The sequence below is a fragment of the Meriones unguiculatus genome, chromosome 19 (assembly GCF_030254825.1).
Source record: "Meriones unguiculatus strain TT.TT164.6M chromosome 19, Bangor_MerUng_6.1, whole genome shotgun sequence".
Classification (NCBI taxonomy): domain Eukaryota; kingdom Metazoa; phylum Chordata; class Mammalia; order Rodentia; family Muridae; genus Meriones; species Meriones unguiculatus.
The window spans coordinates 30091767-30112536 of NC_083366.1; the positions used below are offsets into that span (position 1 = coordinate 30091767).

Genomic DNA, 20770 nt, shown 5'->3' on the forward strand with positions numbered 1-20770 from the left:
ATGGAGGAGGGTTCTCCTTTCTCCACATCCTCTCCAGCATGTGTTGTTACTTGAGTTTTTGAGCTCAGTCATTCTGATGGATATAAAGTGAAACCTCAGGGCTGTTTTGATTTGCACCTCCCTGATGACTAAAGATGTTGAACATTTCTTTAAGTGTTTCTCTACCATTCTGTATTACTCTATTGATAATTCTCTATTTAGCTCTGTACCCCATTTTTAAAATTGGTTTGTTGCTATTTAACTTCTTGAGTTCTTTATATATTCTGGATATTAGCCTTCTGTCAGATACAGGATTGGTGAAGATCCTTTTCCAATCTGTAGGGTGTCATTTTGTTCTGATGAGAGTGTCCTTTGTTTTACAGAAGCTTTTAAGTTTCATGAGGTCCCATTTATTTATTATTGATCTTAGAGCCTGTGCTGTTGGTGTTCTGTTCAGGAAGTTGTCTCCTCTGCCAATGAGTTCCAGGATCTTTCCCACTTTTTCTTCTAACATATTTAGTGTATCTGGTTTTATGTTGAGTTCTTTGATCCATTTGAACTTTAATTTTATGTAGAGTGATAACTCTGTGTCTATTTGCATTTTCTACATGTAGTCATCCAGTTAGACCAGCACTATTTGTTGAAGATGCTATCATCTTCATCCAGAAGGACAAAAACAATATACATAGGAAGCAGGAAAAGACAGGGAGCAGGACAGGAGCCTACCACAGATGGTCTCTGAAAGACTCTACAGATCGAGGTCCCAGCAGAGGCTGGGACTCATAGCCAAACTTTGGACAGAGTACAGGGAATCTTAGGAAAGAAGGGGGAGCTAGAAAGACCTGTATGGGGCAGGAGTTCTGAAAGGAGACCAACAGAGCCTTTAAAACTGAGCCCTTGGGGCCCTGAAGAGAATGATACCACAACCAAGGACAACGCATGGAGAGGACCTAAAACCCCAGCTCAGATGTAACCCATACATAGACTCAGTCTCCAAGTGGGGTCCCTAGTAAAGGGAGCAGGGACTTTCTCTGGCATGAACTTAGTGGCAGGCTCCCTGGTCACTGCCCCCTGGAGGATGCAGCCTTGCCAAGCCACAGAGGAAGGAAATGTAACCAGTCCTGATGAGACCTCATAGGTTATGATCAAATAGAAGTGGAGGAGGACCTTCTCAGCGTACTAGGAGAGAGTCATAAGGGGAGGAGGGTGGGATTGGGAAGAGACAAAGTATGGGGCCACAGCCAGGATAAAAATTTAATAAATTGTAATAAATGATAATAATAAAAAAATTTAATGTGTAGGCAAATGCATGGCATGGAACTAAAAAAATCTTCCTGAGTGAGGTAAACCAGACCCAGAAAAATAAATATGGTGTGTATTTACTTATAAGAGGATATTAGCCATTAAGTAAGTGATAACAAGATACTATCCACAGAGCCAGAGAGAATAGGTAAAAATGAGAGGTTAGGGCAGAGGGAGATGCAGGATTATCCTTGGATGAGGAAAATAAAATAGATTTTATAGGTAAACTGAGGCTGAGTAAGAATGGGAGCATAAGAATCAGATGGGTAGAAATGGAGTGGAGGGAGAATATGTTGGGAGAGACAGTTGGGTTTGGGGGAAATATTTTGGGAGTAGTTGTGTAAACCTAGTGAATTAGAGAAACATTTTGGAATCTATGAACGTGATTCTAATGAGGACTTCTAGCAATGCAGGATACAGAGTCTCAACTGGCCATCTCTTATAGCCAGAAGAGATTTCCAGTTTTGGTAGTAGGCTATATTCATTTAATTTGTTGAAAAAAAGGGTTTCATAGGAATCTCCAAACAACACACGCTGTATGCTAAGACAAACGGTTGCTCTCCAAAAGCTGCCAGTAGTTCTCCATTGCCAAAGACAACACTCACACAACTCATTGACCAAGGAGAAATCAATCTGGTACCTACATGGAGCCCTCACTTCTACATTCTAGCCTCTTTGATGCAGGAAGAAGCTTTTCAGGCTACTGAAAGAGAAATGTGGACACCAACCAGCCATGAAACCTTTGACATACTTTCTGTCCTGCCAACAAATATGCAATGGCAATGGTGGCACAGAACTTGTGGGAGTAGCTAACCAATGCCTGATTTGACCTAAGGCCCACATACAGGAACTCATACAGAACACTTCTTCGGTAATCAATAATCAGAGACCTAAGGTAAAATCAAACACTACTTGTCAAAAAGAAAATAAATGAAACGAATCCTAATGATATTCTATTATACTCATAGATCAGTGCCTTATCCAGTCATCATCAGAAAGGCTTTCTCCAGCACCAGATGAGAACAGATGCAGAAAATCACAGCAGACATTATTCGGAGAAAGTGTCTAAATTGGACCTTTCCATCAAATTTGTCCCCTCTGAGCTTAGGGAATCCAGAGGAATAGGAGGCAGAAAGATTGTAAAAGCCAGGAGGATAGAAGAGAGCAAGACCCTTCATATCAACTGAGCACAACTTATACGAACTCACAGAGCCTGAAGCAGCAAGCACAGGGCTTACATGGGTCTACACCAGGTCCTCTGAGTATCTATCATAGTTATTAGGTTAGTATATTTATAGGACTCCTGACCTTGACAAGTAAGTCTCTGACTCTTGTGAATGTTCTTGGGACTCTTTTCCTCTTCTTGGAAAAAGCTATCTGTATGATAGCTTTTCCTTCATCTTATTATATTTAAATTTGTCATGTTTTGTTTTTCTCTCTTAGAAGCCTGTCCTTTCTAATGAGAGACAGAAAGAGAGTGGATCTGGAGGGAAGATGAGGGTAGGAGGAACGTGGGGAAGGAACTTGGAGGGAGGGGAAACTATAATCAGAATATATTGTATGAGAGAAGATTCTATTTTCAATAGAATAAATAAAAAGAATGGAAAAAGATTTTTATCAATTCCACATCTGATAGAGGACTAATATCCAAAATATATAAATAACTCAATAAAATAGATTAAAAAAAAAAAACAAATAAACCAATTAAAGATGGAGTACGGTTCCAAACAGATAATTCTCAATAGAGGAAACTCAAAAGGCTAAGAAACATTTAAAGAATGTTCAGCATCCTTAGCCATCAAGGAAATGCAAACCAAAACAACTAACTTTGAGATTCCATCTTACATGTATCAGAATGCCTAAGATCAATAATACAAAGGACAGCTCATGCTGGTGAGCATGTGGAACAAAAGGAGCACACATCCACTGCTTGTGAGAATGCAAACTTGTGCAACCACTATGAAAATCAGTGTGGTGGCACCTCAGAAAGACTGAAATGGATCTTTTTCAAGATCCAGCTAAACCACTCTTAGGCATTTACCCAAAGAATGCTTCATCCTACCACAAGGACCATTCATCATGGCTCTGTTCATAATAACCAGAAACTGGAAACTACGTAGATGTCCTTCAACAGGTGGATGTATACACAACTAAGCCAGCCCACAGCTTAAATAGCCTCTGGGTAGCCAACCCAGGCATGCCACGTGGGCAATGCAGATAGGTCCACATACATGGAAGCAAGCCAGATCCTCAGCCTTATCCAAATGTGGAATTGTTCGTGACAAAGAGCACTCACCATCGGGAAGGTGGAAGGCGGAAACCAGCTCCATCTTTAAGGCATAGCATTCCGCAGCTCTCCACAGTTCCCCCTTTTTGTTTTAGATGCATCAGGCAAGAGTAGAGGTCTGATCTCTGATATTAGAAATAAATTGGGACTTTGTACCGATGTTCATTTAGGTGTCATCCACCCAAAGAGCATCAGACCCGTCTGATACCTTTTTCTCAGAGGCGGGACCTGGGGCATCAACCCGCATGCAACCAGACATGCTCTTCTCTGGGTCCAAAGCGACTGACCCTGAGTGCAGTGCTTAGCCTCGCATCCTGAGCGTAACATTTTAGCTTTTTATGGTGTCCAACCATGCTTGGGGAGAATGTCCTGCTTCAATGGCAGCAAAGGCCTGAATGATCATGGCTGCATCACACTGTTGTGAGACTCTAATCTTGCATATATACCACAGGCAAACCAAGGAGACCAACACCAGAAGGCCTGCTAACGCTCCCATGCCCACCCATTCCTTCAGATGATTCATGGCTGCAGCAATCCATGGTGATAATCCTGTGGCTAGTCCTGCGTCCACTCGGGTAGAATTTACTGTGACCATGGCCACTCTCAGCTGCTCCATCGTAGTATCGAATTCTCCAGTCCAATTACCTAAAATATAGCTCGACAATTGTTTAGACAGATTTGCAGCACAGGAAAAATTCTCATGTTATATGCTAGTGACTCAAAGTCCAGCATATTTTCATTGACAGCCAAGTTGAGCGATTTGCCATAGGGTATCAATTTGCTCCTGCACGTGGTCAATCCTCTGATTGAACACCATCAAGCTTCCTTTTAGTTGAGCATTAATTCCTTTATGTACAACTAAGGCATGAGCTACATTGGCTAAATGATTGTTCAGGGTCTGAGCAGTCTGCCCAGTATGACTCATGGCTAATGCCCTGGTGGTAGCTCCAACAGCCGCCAATGAGATGGTAGTAACAATGGTGGCTGTAGTTCCAAGATCCCTTTTCTGTCTGAAGAGAGTCATAGCGTGAGGGGCATCAACGGGCACAGGCACCCAGTGAGGCATGCGAGTAACCAGGGCATACCTAAATTTACTAGCATTCCAGCATTGGGCAAAAAAGCAAGTATCATTACCACAATTACTTGGCTCTATCTGGCTAATAATGAATAGAAATGGGGGATATAAACAAACAGGTGTGGGCTTATAGGAAATATTATGAGAAGCCTTAACCCCCTCGTTGGAACATCCTGCATCAGTTCTAGAACTAGCAGTGGTGGTGGGATCTGGAAGGGAAACTCAATTTTAAAATGCCTTCATACAGTTGGTCTGTGGGACAGCTTGTAAGACATTTTCCTAATTAGGATTGATAGGAAGGGCTCAGTCCATTTTGGGTGGTGTCATCCCTGGGCTGGTGGTCCTGGTTACTGTAAGAAAGCAGGCTGAGCAAGGTGGGGAGAGGGATGGGAGGGAGGAAAGCCACTAAGTAACACTCCTCTGTGTGCTCTGCATCAGGTCCTGCCTCCAGTTTCCTGGCTTGCTTGAGTTCCTGCCCTCACTGCTTTTGATGATAAACTGATAAGTGGAACTGTCAGGGAAATTAACTGTGAGTGACAGAAACCCTTTCCTCCTTAGGTTGCTCTTGGCCATGGTGTTTCATCGTAACAGTAGTAACCCTAACTAAGGTAACCATAAATAAACTTTTGTGCACTATGGCCTTTGTAATATTTGCTATGTTTTTAATTTTTTTCTGGTTATCCTGTATTTTTTTCAGGTCTTCTAGAACACTTCTTTTGTTGTTGTTGTTGTACAGTGTGCTGTGCTACAGAAGTAGAAATCATAGCATATCTTTTCTCAGGTACAAACATGAAGAGATTTTATGTAGTGCCAAAGTGGAACATTAGGAAACAAGATGTGACATTATTGGCAAGAGGTGCTCATCAGTGGCCAAAGGAAGAATAAGGTCCAATGGCCAGGAAATGATTCTCAGATAATAAGGCAGTAGACATTGAAAGAAATGAAAGCGGACTCAGAATACAAACACACAGCCATGGCAGAGGTTTGTAGATGACAGAAAGATGAGACACTGGGGAATGAGAATACCCAGGGCTCTTTCAGATCCATAGGACTTCAGTAGATGAGAAAGCAACACTGCAGGTAGCTGAAGAAAATACAAACTTCAGGATCAGAACTCAAAAACTCTTCTTTCATATCTGCTACTAATGAACCCATGTTGTTTTGTGCTCTTTGATCATCCTGCTTCCCAGGTTCTTGGATTGCAAGAAAAGTCTATTTTCTGTGTTGTCAAACAACAGAAGGACCAAACAAAATAAAAACTGTTCTCCATGAAATCCATCCTACAAATGCAATCTTGTAGACTCATCCAACTACTGATGCATGTAAGTAAAGTATGATATTATCAGCACCAAGGTTTTGAGGACATGAGGCAGAGAAAAGGAAAAGAAACGTCAGTGTAGTTGTGTGCATACAGTGCCTCAGTGGGCAGAAGAGGGAGAGATCCCCTGGAGCTGGATTAAAGGCAGTTGTGAGCTTACTATCTTGTATTTTGGGAGCAAAATTTGTGGCTTCTGCAAGAGCAGAATGTATCCCTCAACACTCCAGTCTCTAGAATTTATTTTAATCATGTCTACCCGACTCTTCCTTCAACTTCTTCCAGAGTCCACCCCCACATCTTTCTTCCAAATGCATAGCCTCTATTAAAAATAAAATACTCCACTGAGTTCAATTAGGGCTGCCTTTATATGCTCAAGGGTAGAGGGCCCTTCAGTGGAGCATGGACAACATACACCACTAAGGACAAATAACTCTATAATCTGGAAGCCATCAGTTACCATTATCTCTCAGCTAGAGGTTGAGCCTTGTGGGCAGTCATCCATACTGGAGTGTTGATTGGGTTGATCTTGACAGATCCTGTGCAGGCAGCTGCAACTACTGTGTGTTCATTAGTGCAACAGCTCTGTCATGTCCAGAAGATAGTACTTAACATCACTCTATGGTTTAATCATTTACATTAATATTAAATCTGTTATGGAACTCTGTCTTTAGTAATATTTGCTGTTATAATTCTCAGTGTTTGAAGATATCACAAACTGTATCCTTATAAAATGCATGGAGAGATGGGTTAGTGGTCAAGAGCCCTTGCAGCTCTTAAAGAAGACTAGAGTTCAGTTCCAGTGAGCCACATCTAGTGACAAAAAATTGCCAGCTAGGAAAGCTGACATCCTTATTTGGCCTCCTTAGGCACTTGCACCCATGTACATGCATGTGTGTATGCATACCCACATGCACACACACAGTAATAATAACAATAATAATAATAATAATAATAACAATAATAATAATAAATCATATTAAAATGGTAAGGTTAAGAAGTGTTACATGTCTTTGATTTCTTTAATGACAATTCATTCTTCCTTTTCCCCCACCTTGAGCTTTCTTATACTCTAAGAAACAAAACATTAAAATAGATTAATAACACACAGTGGCCTCCAGGCATTTGAATAAAAAGAGGAGCCATTTTCACTAGAAAATAAAATGGTCTCACAATTACTCTTACAAAGAAGGCATGTTGCAGACTGACACAGACAAAAAAAAAAAAACTAGATCTCTAATTAAAGTTTTATTTTTTATATTAATAACAGTTTATTTACTTTGTATCCCAGCTGTAGTCCCCTCCCTCATTCTCTCCCAGTCCCACCCTCTCTCCCTCATCTCCTCCCTTTCCCTAAGTCCACTGATAGGGGAGGTCCTCCTAGCCTTCAATCTGAACCTATCTTATCAGATCTCACCAGGACTGGCTGCAATGTACTCCTCTGTGGCCTAGCTAGGCTGCTCCTCCCATGAGGGGTGGGGAGATCAAAGAGCTAGCCACAAGTTCATGCCAGAGACAGTCCCCACTCCCCTTACTAGGGAAACCCACTTGGATGCTGAGCTGCTATGGGCTACATCCAAGCACAGTTTCTGGGTTATATCCATGCATGGTCCTTGGTTGGAGAATCAGTCTCAGACAAGCCCCTTGGGCCAGATATGTTTGGTCCTTGTGGGGCTCCTGTCCTCTCCAAGTCTTACTAACTCCCTCTTTTTTCATATGATTCCCTGCACTCTGCCCAAAGTTTGGCCATGAATCTCAGCATCTGCTTTGATACCCTGCAGGATAGAACCTTTCAGAGGTCCTCTATAGTAGGCTCCTGTCCTGCTTCTCATTTTCTCCTACTTCCAATGTCCATCCCATTTGTCTTTCTAAGTAAGGACTGATCATCTTACTCCAGGTCCTCCTTCTTGTTTAGCTTCTTTAGGTGTACAGATTTTAGTATAAAACTAGATCTCTAGCAATAAATGTTTGTCACATAGTCCTTGCATAGAACAACTTGGGACAAAATGTTACTCTAGTGACTGGAAAAGTGTCTGAGCATTTAAGAGCAAGTACTGCTGTTGCAGCAAACCAAGGTTCAGTTCCCAGCACCCACACTGAGTAGCTTACAACTTCAGCTCCAGGGACATCTGACTTCTCTGTCCTTTTGAGGATCTGCAACCACATGCAGATATCCTTGCATAGACACACACATATACACTTAATTTTTAAAATAATAATCAAAACAGATTTAAAAGAATGCTATTCCAGTGAAATGTTGAGGCCACAATACAGACTGATAAAAAGAAAAAAAAAAAACTTCTAGTAGTTATGATCTAAATTGACAATCCATCCATAATATTTACTTAAATCATAGCCCAGCTCAGAGCAACGCTGTCACTTTCTTTAATTCTGCAAAGACTGATGGAGGTTAAGAAGCTTCAGGAGACAAGTCTGAAGTGGGCACAGAGTGCATCATGGGGATAAAGGAAAGCGACACCTTTAGAGCATCAAAGGGCAGGTGCAGCAGCAAGTGTTGTAAAGGTCACCACGTGAGTTCAGCAGAAGATCTGGCTCAGGTCACCGATGAAGGTGGCTGCACTAACAAACGGACTTTGATCTCTCTATTAAAAGAAAGTACACTGCAGGACGTCCATAGCCACAAAGAAGATGTCAATACCTGCCTCCAAAGATTCAATGGATGGGGTAACTCTTCTTGTTCCAGGCTTTATTAGCCTGGTCATCCTAGGGACTTTAGTAATTATAGTCTGTACTCTCATCATGTGTGTGTTAGCTGTTTTTCCTACTGCCTATTGTTATGACCAAAAATCTGACAAGAAAACAGCTTGAGGAAGGAAGGGTTCATTTGCATTTATATCTGAGGATGTTTAGAGCATCAGGTGGTGGCATGGTGGCAGAAGCATGGGGAATCTAGCACCATTATATGCCTATTAAGAAAGCAGAGGATGGATGGAAGTGGGGACAGGCTATAAAACATCAGCACCCATTCATGGTGATTCATGCTATCCTCCACCAAGATTCCACTGGCTAAAGATTCCACCATCTTCTAAAATAATGCCATCAGTCTAAAACCAAGTGCGGAAACACATGAACTATGGAAGCATCTTCACATTTGAAGCACATTTCTCCCTAGACCCCCATAGCTTCATGGTCCCAAGGAAGCATGTGGGGCACCCCAGTAGCTCTCTTTGCTCAGAGCACTTTCCACCTGATCCCCAACTTCCTGGCCCACCTGAGACATGGCCAGTAAACACAGCGAAGAAACCACCAGGATGGCAAACAGCAGAGTCAACTAAAATGGCTGGAGGCCAGCATAAGAACACAAGCAACAAAACTCAGGGTAATATGACACCACCAGAAACCCATGGTCCTACCGCAGCAAGCCCAGGATACTATCATACCCAAAGTCCAAGGAAAAAAATTATTCTGAGGTTATGGAAATGATAGAGCCATTAAAGGAAGAAAATAAAACTCCTAGAGTAGCATGGGAAAATGCATTCAAACAGATGAAAGAATTGAACAAATCCCTTAAAAGAAATTAAAGAAATACAGGAAACTACAATCAAACAGGAGAATGAAATGAATAAACTCTTCAAGACCTAAAAATGGGAGCTAAAATCAATAAAGAAAACACGATCTGACACAGTCCTTGAGATGGAAAACATAAAGAAGAGGACAGGAACTACAGACACAAGCATCAACCAACAGAATTCAAGAGATGGAAGAATGAATTTCAGGGATAGAAGATATGATTGAAAAATAGATTTATCAGTCAAAGAAACTATTATATCTAAAAAGCTCCTGACACAGAACAGCCAAGAACTCTTGGACTCTATGAAAAGACCGAACCTGAGAATAATAAAAATAGAAGAAAAAGAAGACTCCCAGCTCAAAGGCCCAAAACATATTTTCAACCAAATCATAGAAGAAAACTTCCCCAACCTAAAGAGAAGCCTACAAACATACAAGAAGTTTAAAGAACACCAAATAGATTGGAGCATAAAAGAAAATCACACCACCACATAATAATCAAAACATTAAATGTGAAGAACCAAGAGAGAATATTAAAAGCTTCAAGGCAAAAAAGCCAAGTCATATATAAAGGCAAACCTATCAGAATTAAACCTGACTTCTCATCAGAAACTCTAAAAGCCAGAGGATCTAAACAGATAGCTTACAGACACTAAGAGATCATGGATGTCAACACCAACTACTATACCCAACAAAATTTTTAATCACTGTAGAGGAAGAAAACAAGATATCCCATAACATAAACAAATCTAAACAGTACCTATCCACAATTCCAGCCCTACAGAAGACACTAGAAGGAAAATTCCAACCCAAGGATCCCAACTACACCCAGAAAAGCACAAGAAATAAATAACCCCACATCAGCAAAACCAAAACAATGGAATCACACACACTCTACCACCACCAACATCAAAATAACAGGAAGTAACAACAACTGGTCACTAACATCTCTCAACATCAATGGCATCAACTTCCTAATTTAAAAACAACAACAAGAAAACAGGCTAACAGAATGGATATGAAAATAAGACCCATCTTCCTACTCCATGTAAGAAACACATCTCAGCAATAAAGATCATAACCTCAGAGTAAAAGGCTGGAAAAGACTTTTCAAAGCAAACTGACCCAAGAAGAAAGCTGGAGTAGCCATTCTAGTATCTAATAAAATTGTCTTTCAACCAAAAGTAATTTAAAAAGATGGAGAAGGATACTTCATCCTCATCAAAGGGAAAATTCACCACTACAACTTCCCAATTCTGAACAGTTATGCCACAAAGGGCACCCTTTGTGCAAGTGCACCCACATTAATAAAAGAAATATTACTAAAGCTTAAGTCGCACATCAAACCCTGCACAATAGTGGAAGACTTCAACATCCCACTCTCTCCAATGGACAGATAGATCATCAAGACAGAAACTAAATGGGAAAATAAAGAAACTAACAGACCTCATGAATCAAATGAACCTAACAGATATCTACAGAGCATTTCACCCAAATACAGGAGAACATACCTTCTTAGCACATCACAGAACCTTCTCCAATATTGCCTATGTCCTCAGTCACAAAGCAAGTCTCAGCAACTCTATGAAGATTGAGATAACCCTCTGAATCTTATCAGACCACCATGGATTAAAGCTGGCAATCAACAGAAATAACAGGAAGCCTACAAACTCATGGAAACTGAACAATTCTCTGTTCAACAACCACTGTGTCAGGAAAAAAACAATAAAAAATTAAATTAAATACTTTCTAGTATTCAGTGAAAATGAAGGCACAATATACCCAAACTAATGGGACACAATGAAAGCAGTGCTAAGAGGAAAGTTCATAGCACTAAGCGCCTTCATAAAATAAATAAATAAATACATACATAAATACATAAATAAAATAAAATTTAAAAATAAATAAACAAATAAATAGGAAAAAGGATAGATAATGTATGATTGGCTGTTTAAGCCATTACACTCAACTGAAAAAAAAAGAGAGAGATCGCATACTAGTAACTTAGCAGCACACTTAAAAACTACAGAACAGAAGGAAGCAGACACACAAGAGAAAAGTATATGACATGAAATAATCAAACCTAAGGTTGAGAAAATTGGAATCAAAGAGAAAAATAAAAAGAGTCATCAAAACCAACAACTGATTCTTTGAGAAAACCAACCAGATAAACAAATACTTAGTCAAACTAACTAAAGGGCAAAGGGAGAGTATCCAAATTAATGAAATTAGAAACAAAAAGAAGGACATAACAGACACTGAGGAAATCCAAAAACACAAACGGTCTTACTTAAAAAGCCTATATTCCACAAAATTGGAAAATTTAACGGAAATGGATGCTTTTCTAGATAGATTTCACCTACCAAAGCTAAATCAAGATCAGGCAACAGTCCTATAACCTCTAAGGAAATAGAAGCAGTCATCAAAAATCTCCCAACAACAAGAACAAAAGCCCAGGTTCAGATGGGTTTAATACAGAATTCTACCAGACATTCAGAGAAGAGCAGATACCCATAGTTCTCAAACTATTGCATAAAATAGAAACTGAAGGAGCATTATCAAATTCATTTCATGAAGCCACAGTCACCCTGAAACCTAAACCACAAAAAGATTCAACAAAGAAAGAGAATTTCAGACCAATTTCACTCATGAACAGTGATGCAAAAATACTCAATAAAATATTCACAAACCAAATCCAAGAACACATCAAATATATAATCCACCATGATCAAGTTGGCTTCATTCCAGGGATGCAGGAATGGTTCAGCATACAAAAATACATCAACATAATCCATCATATAAACAAATTCAAAGGAAAAAAAACACATGATCATCTCATGAGATGCAGAAAAAGCCTTTGACAAAATTCAGCATCACTTCATGATGAAAGTCTTAGAGAGATCAGGGATACAAGGTCCATATCTAAACATAGTAAAAGCTATATACAGCAAGCCAATTGCCAACATCAAATTAAGGAGAGGGAAACTCAAAGCTGAAATCAGGGACAAGACAAGGCTACCCACTCTTTCCATACCTCTTCAATATAGTACTTGAAGTTCTAGCTAGAGCAATAAAAAAACTAAAGAAGATCAAAGCCATACAAATCAGGAAAAAAGTCAAAGTGTTGCAATTTGCAGATAATATGATAGTGTACATAAGTGACCCCAAAAATTCTACCAGAGAACTCCCACAGTTGATAAACAGCTTCAGTAAAGTGGCTGAATACAAAATTAATTTTTAAAAAATCAGTAGCCTTCTTGTACACAAACGACAAATGGGCTGAGATAGGAATTAGGGAAACTACACTGTTCACAACAGCCACAGCCAACATAAAGTATTTTGTGTATCTCTAACCAAGCAAGTGAAAGACCTGTATGACAAGTACTTCAAGTCTTTGAAGAAAGAAATTGAAGAAATCAGAGGATGGAAAGATCTCCCATGCTGATGGGCTTGTAGGATAAACATACTAAAATTGGCCATCTTACCAAAGGCAATCTACAGATTCAATGCAAGTCCCATCAAAATACCAACACCATGCTTTAAACACCTGGAAAGAACAATCCTCAAATTTATATGGGAAACAAAAACACAGAATATCTAAAACAATCATACGTAATAAAAGACCTTCTAGAGGTACATTGTTCTCTTGCTTGCTTTTATGTGCAAGGACCTCAAAATTTAAATCTTTCAATCACTTGCATCTCCTTCTGAATCTCTCTGGTGGGTATCAACTGCACTTGTAACATCAGTGACCCAGGGTGCACAAATGACCCACAGTTAGTCTTACCCCAAGCCTAGACTTTCCTTTGACCATTATATTAAATTGAAGGGATGAACAGCTTCCTTTTATGTATAAATAACAACTGAAAAATAAAATTTCAAAATGTCTCCATTTATAAGATCACCTAAGATTAATTATGTAAGGATAATTTTTTAAACAACACATGTAAGGGATTTAGGCAAGAAAGCATCTGTTTCAGTTCACAGTTCATGGTACAGCCAGTCATGGGGGAAAGCGAGGGCATTGGAGGTACCAGCAGCTAGTTGCGTTGCACCGACCATTGTGAATAGAGAGCAATGCTCAAATACACGCCCCATTCTATTCAGTCCAGAACCAAGCCATGAGAGGACCTCACCCACAATTTAAGATGGCTCTTCCTATATTAACTATTGGATTCCAACTCCTGCAACATACAAACACAGAGACCGGTCTCTCAGATATTCTAGATTCGGTAAAGTGAACTACACTTTAAATATTATCAATAAAAGACTGAGATAACCCAAATATATGTAGAAGACAGAAAATATCTCCAAATCCACCCAAACATTCACAGCTATCTCCAAAATACTCACTGTATGAAACACAAAGCTTAAAAATAACTCTGCAGCTAGGCAGATTATACATGTGTAATCTCAGCACTCTTTTGGGAGGGAGAGGCAGGTAGATCTCTGTGAATTTGAGGCCAGCCTGGTCTACAAGTAAGTCCAGAACATCTAGGGCTGTTACACAGAGAAACCCTTTATCAAAGCAGATACTAAGACTCATAACCAAACCTTCAGCAGAGTGCAGGGAATCATAAAAGAAGGGGGAGTTAGTATGACGTGGAGAGGATAGGAGCTCCACAAGAACCAAATATATCTGGGCACAGGGGTCTTTTCTGAGACTGATACTCCACTAAGGACCGTGTATAGATATAACCTAGAACCTCTGCTCAGATGTAGCCCATGGTAGCTCAGTAACCAGTGGGTTTCCCTAGTAAGGGGAACAGGGACTATTTCTGACATGAACTTAATGGCAGGCTCTTTGACCACCCCACCCCACCCCAAAGGGAGGAGCAGTCCTGCTAGGCCACAGAGGAGGACTTTACAGCCAGTCCTGAAGATATCTGATAAGCTAAGGTCAGATGAAAGGGGAGGAGGACCTCCCCATCAGTGGACTTGGAGAGGGGCATGGGAGGAGATGAGGGAGGAATGGTAGGATTGGGAGGGAATGAGAGAGCAGGATACAGCTGGGATACAGAGTTAATAAATGTAACTAATAATAAAAATAAAAAAATAAAAAATAATTTTTAATAAATTAAAATCTCAAGGCTGTGAAAAAAATGAACCTCTGCTAGTTAGAGTCTTTCAGATGCGCTCAGTAGACTCCTGTCATACGTTCAATGCACATCCCATCTGTCTTTCTAAATGAGGATTGATCATCTTACCCCATGTCCACTCAATTCAAAGACTCATGACCAAACCTTTGGCAGAGTACAGGGAATCATAAGAAAGAAGGGGAGTTAGTCTGATGGGGAAAGGATAGGAGCTCCACAAGGACCAAATATATCTGGGCACAGGGTCTTTTCTGAGACTGACATTCAACCAAGGACCATGTATGGATATAACCTAGAACCTCCACTCAGATGTAGCCTGTGGTAGCTCAGTAACCAATTGGTTTCCCAAAGTGAGGGGAACAGGGACTATTTCTAACAGGAACTCAATGACTGGCTCTTTGGTCTCCCCACCCCCGAAGGGAGGAGAAGTCCTGTTAGGCCACAGAGGAGGGCTTTGTAGCCAGTCCTGAAGATACCTGATAAAACAGGATCAGATGAATGGGGAGGAGGTCCCCCCTATCAGTGGACTTGGAAAGGGGCACGGTGGAGATGAGGGAGGGAGGGAGGGACTGGGAGGGAATGAGGGATCGGGACACGGCTGGGATACAGAGTTAATAAAATGTAACTGATAAAAAAAAAATAAAAAATAAAAATAAAAAAGGAAAAAAAATAAAAAAATAAACCTCTGGAGTTCTTTAAAAGGCAAAATAAAATGGACTTACATAACATCAAGTATTAAACCTTACAGAGCCATGATGATTAATGCTTCCTTGAATATAAATAACACTGAATAGAGCCTAAGAGTGAGACATAACTATGAAGTCATGTGTCTCTTGACAAAAACAGTATAGTCAGGGCTGTGTTAAAGAATGTCTTGTTCAGTAAATGAAGGCTTACTGGATATTCCCACAGAGATAACAGAACATGAACCTCTGCTTCTCCTAGCACAAGATTCAATTCTATACAGGTTATGAGTCTAATATGAAATTATATTGAGGAGACAACAAGATAATCTCTTCAGGGCTTGTATACAAGCAAAGATTTCTTATGTAAGAAAACTGCTAGCAATAAAGAAAAACTAAGATTTCCTTAACTTACCACATGAGAGGAGGTTGTTGACAATAAATTATATTTCTCAAGTTTCTTTTTAATTTTCCTCTTTGGATTATGAAACACTGAGATGTCATTATGTAGTTTGTTTACAATCTAATGCTACTATGATCAAATAAACATGTATTATAACAAGTGTGTGTGTATGTCTGTGTGTGAGTGCATGCCTACATGTGTGCGCATGTGAATACAGAGGACAAAGGATAGGATTGGATGGTGTTTCTTCTTTCCTACCTTGTTTGAAGCAAGGTCCTTTTCTCACTGTTAAATGGGCGTAGCTTCTGAGGTTCCAGGGATTTCCCCCATTTCGCTATAAAATCTCTGCAGATACACATGTATGTTATTACTTTGTCCACCTGTTTGTGGGTTCTTGAGACCCAAAGGCAGGTCTTCATGATCATAAGGTAAGTGCTGTATCCACTGAACTGCCTCCTTAGCCATGAAAAGAGCACTCTTTAGATGATGTCAATTCTTTCCCATTCATTGAAGATGATATGCCTGATACACAGCTGACATGCACTGGGGAAGAATATGTATTCCATGGCCTTAGTGGTGTATTCTTTTCCATACTAGATTAGGATGTCAGTAAAACCTTACATATCCTCACTGGTTTTCTGTTCGCTTGTGCTATCTGCATAATGACACAAGTGTTGATCTTTCTAACACTAACCATGGGAACTTTGTTTTTACTGTAAGTCTATGAAGTGATGTACCTATATTCATGTTGAACTCTCCACACACAAGCGTATATATGTATTTGGTATTGCGACATCTTCTTGATCAATGGCTCTCACCAGCATTAGGAAATTGACCCCTTTATGCCTAATCATACTCTTTAATCTCAACTTTGTGGTGAATTTTTATATTTATATGTAGCCAATTGGGTATAAGGCAGACTAACTCGTTGAGGAAGTAGTGAAATTTCTTAGATGTTCTTATTATCTTATTATATAGAGTTCCATTAAGTCATTTCCAAGCATGAATATAATTAAATACATCGCTCCTTTACCTACCTTCTTTCTATTTCTCTCCGCTCCCCTTAGTCTCATTTCTTTTACTTCTGCTTTCACACACACTATAACATACATATGGTTTTATGAAGCTATAAATTATAGAACCTACAAATGAGAAAAACATGATACATTTTTCTTTCTGGAACTGATTTAATTTACTTAGTAAGATTACATACAGATGCATCCATTTTTCTACAAATAGCACAATTTCTCTATTACACCTGAAATTCTACTGTGCATATAAGTCGTTTTTTTTTTTTAAATCCATTCTTTTGTTGATTGGCCTCTAGGCTGGTTCAATAACTTGGCAATTGTTCACAGCACTATATAAAATATTGATGTGCAAGTATCTCTGTGATATGATAACTTGATCATACGGTAGGTCTAATTTTAGTTAATTGAGGGATCTATATACTTATTTTTCATAGACATTAAACTAATTTACACTTCTTCCAACATTCCAAAGAGGAATGTTCTTTTTTTCCCCTCAGTTTCCAGATGTTCACTTCCTTCCAGCTCTCCAGGACAATCAACTTCTTGTCTCATCGTACGGGTTCCTATATCCTGCATGAACAGCCCGACTCTGCAGTATGACCCTCTCTCTATGCTAGAGCTGCACTCAGCAAACACCAACTTGATGTGAACTAACTAGCTGTAACAGAGCTCCCTAGTGAAGTCTGCTTGGCAATACCTTCTTTAACCAAGGCTAGACACACAAGTATCCCACTGTCTCCTAATCCCACCTGTAAGTTGAGGTCATGATTCCCAGGTCTTTCCCACTTGGTTTGATAAGACATGCCACCTCTGGAACTTGTGCCATCCTGCTTCTGCTTCTGTTTGTTTTTTCTCTTGCCTTTTCCGAGCAATGCCTGCATACTTCTCTCCTGTCTCGTCTGTCCTGTCCTACTCTGTAGGTTTTCCTACAGAGTAGGGTGGCCAAGAACCACAAAGAGGACTACAATAATGTTAACAGGTTGCCTATCAGCGGGGCAACTGTCCATATGTCGGACAGCTAGATGATAGAGCATCTGCAAGAACCAAGACAAACCCCATGAAAGGCACTTTGCTTACCTCTATTACCCAAATTCGAGCTACCTATCAAAGCAGAAGGAAAGTTTTTTTGGCAATCTCTGTATAGACCTCAAGAGTAAACAAAGAAAACACAACAGAGAAACTATAAAAATCTAGCTAACCTGTTCTCTTTCCATTAGTATATCCAGCTATATCATTTTTTGTCATTCATTTTAGCTTACATTTTAATTTACATCTAAATTGAGTCCTTTGTCAGGCTAAAGAGGTGGCTCAGCAATATAAAAGTTCATATTGTTCTTGCAGAGTGTCCAAGTTCATTTCCCAGCACCAACATGTGGTGACTCACAACCACTACTAACCCAGGGAATCTTATGCCTTTTTTTTTTTAATTTTTTCTTATCAGTTATATTTTATTAACTCTGTATCCCAGCTGTGTCCCGATCCCTCCCTCCCTCCCTCCCTCATCTCCACCATGCCCCTTTCCAAGTCCACTGATGGGGGGGGGCCTCGTCCCCTTCATCTGATCCTGTTTTATCAGGTATCTTCAGGACTGGCTGCAAAGCCCTCCTCTGTGGTCTAACAGGACTGCTCCTCCCTTGGGGGGTGGGGAGGCCAAAGAGCCAGTCATTGAGTTCCTGATAGAAATAGTCCTTGTTCCCCTCACTTTGGGAAACCAATTGGTTACTGAGCTACCACAGGCTATATCTGAGTGGAGGTTCTAGGTTATATCCATACATGGTCCTTGGTTGAATGTCAGTCTCAGAAAAGACCCTGTGTCCAGATATATTTGGTCCTTGTGGAGCTCCTATCCTTTCCCCATCAGACTAACTCCCCTTCTTTCTTATGATTCCCTGTACTCTGCCAAATGTTTGGTCATGAGTCTTTGCTTTGACAACACTGTTAGTTAGAGTCTTTCAGATGCGCTCAGTAGACTCCTGTCATACGTTCAATGCACATCCCATCTGTCTTTCTAAATGAGGCTTGATCATCTTACCCCATGTGTGCTCTCTTGATTATCTTTTTAGGTGTATAGATTTCATTATGTTTATCATATCTTATAGGTCTATATAAGTGAGTATATCCCATGTTTGTCTTTCTCCTTCTGGGATATTTCACTCAGAATGATCTTTTCTAGATCCCACCATTTGCCTGCAAATTTCATGATTTCCTCCTTTTTGATTGTTGAGTAGTATTCCATTGTGTAAAAATACCACAATTTCTGTACCCATTCCTCCGTTAATGGACATCTGGGTTGTTTCCAGGTTCTGGCTATTACAAATAAGGCTGATACAAACATGGTTGAGCAAGTATTCCTTTTGTGTACTTCAGCAAACTTTGGGTATATACCTAGCAGTGGTATAGCTGGGTCTTGAGGAAGCACTATTCCTAATTGTCTTAGAAAGCACCAGATAGCTTTCCAGAGTGGTTGTACCAGGTTACATTCCCACCAGGAGTGGAGGAGGGTTCCCCTTTCTCCACAACCTCTCCAGCATGTGTTGTCACTTGAGTTTTTCATCTTGGCCATTCTGATGGGTGTAAGGTGATATGTCAGGGTCGTCTTGATTTGCATTTCCCTGGTGGCTAATGAGGTTGAGCATTTCTTTAAGTGTTTCTCTGCCATTCGATATTCCTCTGTCGAGAATTCTCTGTTTAGCTCTGTTCCCCATTTTTTAAGTGGATTACTTGGTTTGCTGCTTTTCAGCTTCTTTAGTTCTTTGTATATACTGGATATTAGTCCTCTGTCACATAAAGGGTTAGTGAAGATTCTTTCCCAATCTGTAGGCAGTTGTTTTGTTTTGATGACGGTGACCTTTGCTTTACAGAAGCTTTTCAGTTTCATGAGGTCCCATTTATTGCCTTATGCCTTTTTTGAGCCTCTATAGCTACCTACACTCATGTACAACTCCCCACAGATATAGACATATAATTAAAAACAAAATTAAAATATTTAATAATATAATAATATAGTTATTATTATAAATTAAGTCTTGGAAATAAACAGTTCTACCTTTTTTCTTATGTGATTTTACAATCTAGTCTTTCTATTTGAGCATCTTAATTATGTAATTTACTTTCAGTATAGTTAGAATTAAGTTTCTCATATTAATATGCTTTCCCTTTATCCCATTATTCATTTTTTTCATTCATCCCTCCTTGCTTTGTGTCAATTAATTTGTTTCTGTTGAAGTTTTGGCTGAGTTTGGGTGTTTTGGAGACAATGTCTCATGTACCCCAGGTTGGCATTGAACTCACCAAAGACAACTTGAATTCTTGATCTTTCCATCTGTTTCTCAAATGCTGAGACAATAAGCATTTGCCGTATTCATGACTTCAGTAGAGTACATTTTGTAATTTAATTTTACTTCCACTATGGGATTGGGAACTCAATTTTCATTTTTTAACTTTTAGAAATACATTGTAGTTTTGCAACATATGCCTTTTTTGTATTTTTTAAATTTAATTTTATCTTATTAATTATACTTTATTCATTTTGTATTCCCCCATAAGCCCCTCTCTCCTCCCCTCAGTCCCACCCTCCCCTCCCCCCTTCCCTTTCTTCATGCATGCCCCTCCCCAAGTCCACTGATAAGGGAGGTCCTCCTCTCCTTCCTTCTGATCTTAGTCTATCAGATCCCATCAGGAGTGGCTGCATTGTCATCTTCTGTGGCCTGGTAAGGCTGCTCCCCCCTCAGGGTGAGGTGATCAAAGAGCAGGCCAATCAGATTATGTCAGAGGCAGTCCCTCTTCCCATTACTATGTAACCCACTTGGACACTAAACTGCCATGGGCTACATCTGTGCAGGGGTTCTAGGTTATCTCCATGCCTGGTACTTGGTTGGAGTATGAGTCTCTGGGAAGACCCCTCTGTTCAAATTTTCTGGTTCTGTTTCTCTCCTTGTGGGGTTCCTATCCTCTCCAGGACATCAGAAGAAGAAGAAAACAGGAAACAAGTTAGGAACCTCCCACAGAGGGCCTCTGAAAGGCTCTGCCCTGCAGACTATCAAAGCAGACGCTGAGACTTATGGCCAA

The 20770-nt window shown here is 40.0% G+C and overlaps 1 pseudogene; it reads right to left on the bottom strand.

Annotated features, from left to right (window-relative positions):
- LOC110555955 (large ribosomal subunit protein eL39-like) overlaps window positions 1-20770 on the bottom strand; it is a 140935-nt pseudogene that overhangs the window by 72664 nt on the left and 47501 nt on the right.